Below are 5,904 nucleotides of genomic sequence, written 5' to 3' on the forward strand. Positions count from 1 at the left end.
AAGGAACAGGAAACTTCTCCTTGAGTTTCTAGTCATGTCCCTGCAACAGGTTTTAATGCATAGGTCTTTAATTTCTATTTTTAAAAATTTGTTGGCTTGGCACAGTGACTCAAGCCTGTAATCCCAACACTTTGGGAAGCTGAGGTGAGGGGATTGCCCTGAGCCCATGGGTTTGAGAACAGCCTGGGCAACTTGGTGAGACCTCATCTCTACAATATATCTCAGAATTAGCCGGGTGTGGTAGCCTGCGCCTGTAGTTCCGGCTATGTGGAAGGCTGAGGTGGAAGGATCGCCTGAGTCCAGCAGGTTGACGCTTGGGTGGCCATGAGCATGCCACTGCACTCCAACCTGAGTGACAGAGTGATATTCCAACTCAAAAAAAAATTGCCAGCACACCAGTAGCCATGAGCACACCTAGTCACCTGGATCTTGCGTCTAAGTATTCTTCTTTGCAAAAAGAAACCAGGGTTCCTTAGAGAAATGGCTGATCTCAGGACTGCAGTGGGATGAGACTGGAGCATCTTGGTTGCATCAGAAGGGAGGAATGTTCTCAAAGGTAGTGTGACCCAGCAGAAAGATGCAGGAATGGTCCACAATTCTGACTATAATAAGGTAACAGGGATCAGACTAACCTGCCCCATCCTCAGCCTTAAACAACTAGAAAGCCAGGCAAACTGTATGAAGCAGTGGCTTTGAAATGTTGGATGATGGGCAGCTCAAGGCTGTGATCCCTGAGAAAAGTGAAGCAAACAGTTGAATGCAGAATGATTGTCTAATCTTCCTTGCTAGGGATAGTTTCAGGCCACAGCACAGGAAAGAGGACCCAGACAGCCCAGCAGCCTTGCTGCATTGAAGATACAAAGATCAGAGTTCAAGGTATCTGGAATGTGTGCATCAGCATACCTGAGAGATGCTTGTTGCACAGAGGGAGGGATGGAGGGAGAGAGAGAGAGGGCACTGCAGAAATCAGCAGAGACATACCCTGAGTCTTTGGTTGAGTATTGATCTGCACAGGCATGAGAGGAAGCTGCCTGAGACTGGGGGGAATAATACCAAAACATAATCGAGTCAACACTTCTCATGACTCACAGAGGACTAGGACCAGCTCACATTCCTGCCTACCATAGCAAAAAGATCCACAGGGCATCACACAACAGGGTCCTCAGATGGGCATCACCTGGATTCAAGGCTACCCTGGTGCTGCAGTATCAGAGCATAGATGCAAACCATGAAAGAATTCAATTAGTTCTAAGCAACTCAACTGCATGCCAGTGGAGACCAATACTAATGAAAGAATAAGCAATAAAATCCGGCACCCAACAACATCAAATCACAGTGTCTGGGATCTAACCAAACATTAGCAAGCAAGCAAAAATTAGCAGGAAATGTATTAAAGAAAATGTGACCAAGAATTATCTGTTGTTTTGGGAATCCTAAGCCCACAGATGTAAAAAGACATGAGAAAATATGACCCAAATCTAGGCGAAAAAAAAATCAATAAAAATAGATCCAGAAGTGAGACAAATGATGGAACTGGAAGAAAAGACTTTTGCAGCTATTAAAAGTGTACTCCATATATTCAGAAAAGCAGGAGGAATCATGAACAGATGAGAAAAGGGAAAAGATATTTTAAAAGATCAAAATGGGACTCCTATCATTGAAAAATACATAGAATGGAATCAGTAACAGATAAGATACTGTTGAAGAAAAGATCAGTAAGGTGGAAGACAGCAATGGAAATTCTTCCAAATAAAGCCCAGAGAGAAGGAACACTGGAGAAAATATACAGAAAATCAGTGACTTGTAAAAAAAAAACAAGTGGTCCATCATACATGTACTAGAAGCCCAAGAAGTAGAAGTGGGATGCAGAAAAAGAATTTGAAAAAAAATGACTGAGAACTTCCCATTGTTGATGAGGACTAAAGACCCATAGAACTGAAAAGCTTCACAAATCACAATCAGAAGAAACATAAAGAAGATACACCAAGTCATGCTGAAAAGAACAAAACAAACAGCCCTAATACAAAGTGGGCAAAAGATATGAATAGACACTTCTCAAAAGAAGACATGCAAGCAACCAACAGATACATGAAAGATGCTCAGCCTCACTAATCATTAAAGAAATGCAAATAAAACCACACTGAGATACCCTCTAACTCCAGTCAGGATGACCATCATCAATGACTCCAAAAATAACAGATGCTGGAGAGGAAGCAGGGAAAAGGGAACACTTCTACATTGTTGGTGGGAGTGTAAACTAATACAGCCTCTATGGAAAACAGTGTAGTGATTCCTAAAAGATCTAAAATCAACCTTCCTTATGACTTTGCAATCCCCCTACTGGGTATATACCCAGAGGAACTCAAATCACTCTGAAAAAGATACCTGCACATGTGTGTTTACTGCAGCATAGTTTACAATAACAAAAACATGGAACCAGCCATGCTGCCCATCAAAAGAGGAATGGATTTTTAAAATGTGATATGTATACACGATGCAATATTACACAGCCATAAAGAAGGACAAAATTATGAACTTCTCAGCAACCTGGATGAACTTAGAGTCTATACTATTGAGCGATCTGTCACAGAAACAAAGAACTGAGTATCACATGTTCTCACTCATAAGCGGATCTTGAAAAATTATTGTAATACTATAAGAAAAGGATTAGCAGGAGTGGGAAACTCCAGGGGTGGGGGGTGGGATTAGAGTAGTGGGAATCTGCTGGGGGAGAGGGAGCATATCTCTTTAATAAGGGTACCCGCATAATGAACATTTTTATACCTATCACTGAATTGTGCCCCATATCTTTAAAATTAAAAAAAGAAGAAAAAGAAAATATACCAAGGCACATCATCATCACACTGCCTAAAACACATTATAAATAATCTTAAAGGCAGTCAGAGAAAAAGAATGCATCGTGTCAAGAGGGAAGAAGTTAAGAGTTTGGCACACTTTTCCTCAAAGTATATGTTTGTCAGAAGGCAATGGAACAGCATCTTTAGAGCACTGAAAGACAGTACCAACCTAGAAGTCTACACTCAGGAAAAACATATTTCAAAAATAAAGGCAAAATAAAGATGTTTACAGAAAAACAAAAGCTGAGATAATTCATTGCTAGCAGACATGTCCTACAAGAAATGATCAGGGAAGTTCTTCAGGCAAAAGGAAAGAGATAACGGATGAAATTTGGATGAAAAGCACAGAAGTAATATGTCAAGATAAATTTGTGGCCCACGTAAAAATATTTTCTCAACCTCAACCTCTTTAAAAGATAATTAACTGTCTAGAGCAAAAATAATAACTGTATTACTGAGTTTATAATGCACACATAAATAAAATGTAAGTCAACAGCAGCACAAGAAAGGAGGAGAAATGGAAATATATTACTGAAAGGTTTTTTAATTATGAGAAGGGAACCCCCAAAAAATCAGAATTATATTTTGGAGGGCAAGCCCTCATTGTACAGGCTTCTCCAGCTAGGTAAATGTTCCATCAGCACCCATGGACCAGCTAGTACTGTTGTGAGAGGTTGCATTCTGCTTCAGTGAAATTTTTTTTTTTTGAGATTCTTTCAACACATCTGCCCATTTCATAATGGGTGATTTACGAGCACACCCACCCCCACTACATGGAGTTTTCAGTAGTTTTTGACCCCCAAAAAATGACCCTGTGCCCCACCCTCCCTATTCACCTCACCCCGACCTGAGTGACTTTTTTTGTTTTTCTGGATGGAAAAAGTCCTCATAGGGAAATGTTGTCTCATGCGGAAGTCTGAGGCGGGAGGATTGCTTGGGGTCAGGCATTTGAGACGAGCCTAGGCAACATAGCAAGACCCTGTCTCTACAAAAAATAAAATGAAAACTAGCTAGGCGTGATGGTGCATGCGTGTAGTCCTGGCTACGTGGGAGGCTGAGGCAGAAGGATCCCTTGAACGCAGGCTGCAGTGAGCTATGATCACGCCATTGCCCTCCAGCCTGGGCAACAGAGTAAGACTATGACTTAAAAAAAAAAGAAGGAAAGAAAGAAAGATCTGAGCAGTTATGAATGTAAGGGGGCGAGGCTCTTGTTTCATCTGAGAACTGGGCTTTGGAGACAAAGGAATGCTCCTCACCCTCCCTCCGGTCTCTGTCCTCTGGAATCCCCAAGTCATGTCAGCTTAGCGGATGGCTCAGAAACCAGGGGATGACGGTGGGTGAGGGGAGCTCAGCCCACAGACCACGGCGGCCCTTTGAGTCTGGCCATGATGCAAGCCAACAGGCACTACGCAGGGACAGACAAGAGACCAGACACATGGCAGAGGCACACGTGTAACTATGAGAAAAGAAGCTTGAGCTCGTTGAGTTCAGCTTAAATACCCAGTACTGATCTGTGCTGCCGTGCCAGGTCTTTCCAATAAAAGCATGTGACTCCCTGCCTTACAATGTATTTTATTTATCCAAGCATTAGCATGCCAGGACAAAGGTGACAAACATCACCGCTAGTTATCACCTGCCATCCATCCAAAGCTCTGTCTCCGGGAGTCCTTTAACAAGGAATGTAAGCCGGGCTCGGTGGCTCAGCCTGTAATCCTGCGCCTTTGGGAGGCTGAGGTGAGCGGATTGCCTGAGCCCGCGGGTTCGAGACCCGCCTGGGCAGTGAGACCTCGTCTCTACAATAAATCAAAAATTAGCCGGGCCTGGTAGCGCACGCCTGTAGTTCCGGCTACTCGGAAGGCTGAGGCGGCAGGATCGCCGGAGCCCAGTGGGTCAAGGCTGTGGTGGCTGGGAGCGGCCACTGCACTCCAGTCTGGGCGACAGAGTGAGACTCCCACTCAAAAAAACAACAACAACAAGGAGTGTAGTTCTACAGCCTCTGCTCTTGAACTCCTGTCCTCCAGAGATCCTCCCACCTCGACCTCCCAAAGTGTAGGGATGACAGGCGTGAGCCACCACACCCAGCCATATGCCATCTCTGGATTCCAGCAACGGTGGACTCGGGAGAGAGTTTCGCAGAACTTACCTGGGCAAAAGAACACAGAGAAGAGGCTAAGATTATCACAAAACCAGGAGGCCAAGGGCTTGGAAGAAATAAATACAACAAGCTCACACCTGACCAACATGCTGGGCTCTACTCTTTGCCACTGCACTGTGGCTGCAACCCCCCGGGCCAGCCCTCGAGGCCTCCTGTACGCTGCTCTGGCCCCCAGCCCCACCACTGCTATCCATGCAGTTCTCTGCTGTTCTCATGGGTCACATGAGACAGGTGAGGAGTTTGATTCTCCCTGGGTGACATACTTCAATAAACCAGATATAGATGCCTGGGAATTGTGTAAAGGGCTGAACACACTTGTTGGCTATGATATGGTTTCAGAACCCAGAATCATTGATGCTGCTTCGCAGACATGCGGACAGTTAAATGATTTTCACAGTTTGCATCCTAGAGTTTGTTAAGGACAAAGCAGAACCTCATAAGGAAATCCGCCCCTAAGTCACCCAGGAACTTAGACCAATTTTAAATGAGTTGGGAATCTCCACTCCGAAGGGACAGGGCCTTGGCAAAGCGTAAACCCCATGGATGTGCTTTCCAAGGAATTGCTACTTGATTGTAAACAGTCACCTGGAAGTACTGATTTATTGGTATTGCTACTCGATTGTAAACAGTTACCTGGAAAGACTGATGATAACATATTACCTCATTCGAACAAGTTTTCCTTTATTGGGTACAGACCATGTAATGGTAACTCGGACTTTAATAAGAGGAAAGTGAGTTTGAACTGAAAAACAGAAAGAAAGAAAGAAAGAAAGAAAGAAAGAAAGAAAGAAAGAAAGAAAGAAAGAAATACAATATAGCTTGCTATTATTTCAGGCTTTTCCAGGAGTATGACAGTGTAAGGGGCAGGAGGCCACCCAGGATGCTACAAGA

General features: G+C 43.9%; 1 pseudogene; it reads left to right on the top strand.

Moving 5' to 3' along the window:
• The first annotated feature begins 5,099 nt into the window (after nt 1-5,099).
• LOC110595806 lies at nt 5,100-5,547 on the top strand (annotated as a pseudogene).
• The last annotated feature ends 357 nt before the right edge of the window (nt 5,548-5,904 follow it).

This window comes from Carlito syrichta, unplaced genomic scaffold (genome assembly GCF_000164805.1).
Source record: "Carlito syrichta isolate Samal-C Ts95f unplaced genomic scaffold, Tarsius_syrichta-2.0.1 Scaffold304505, whole genome shotgun sequence".
Lineage (NCBI taxonomy): Eukaryota > Metazoa > Chordata > Mammalia > Primates > Tarsiidae > Carlito > Carlito syrichta.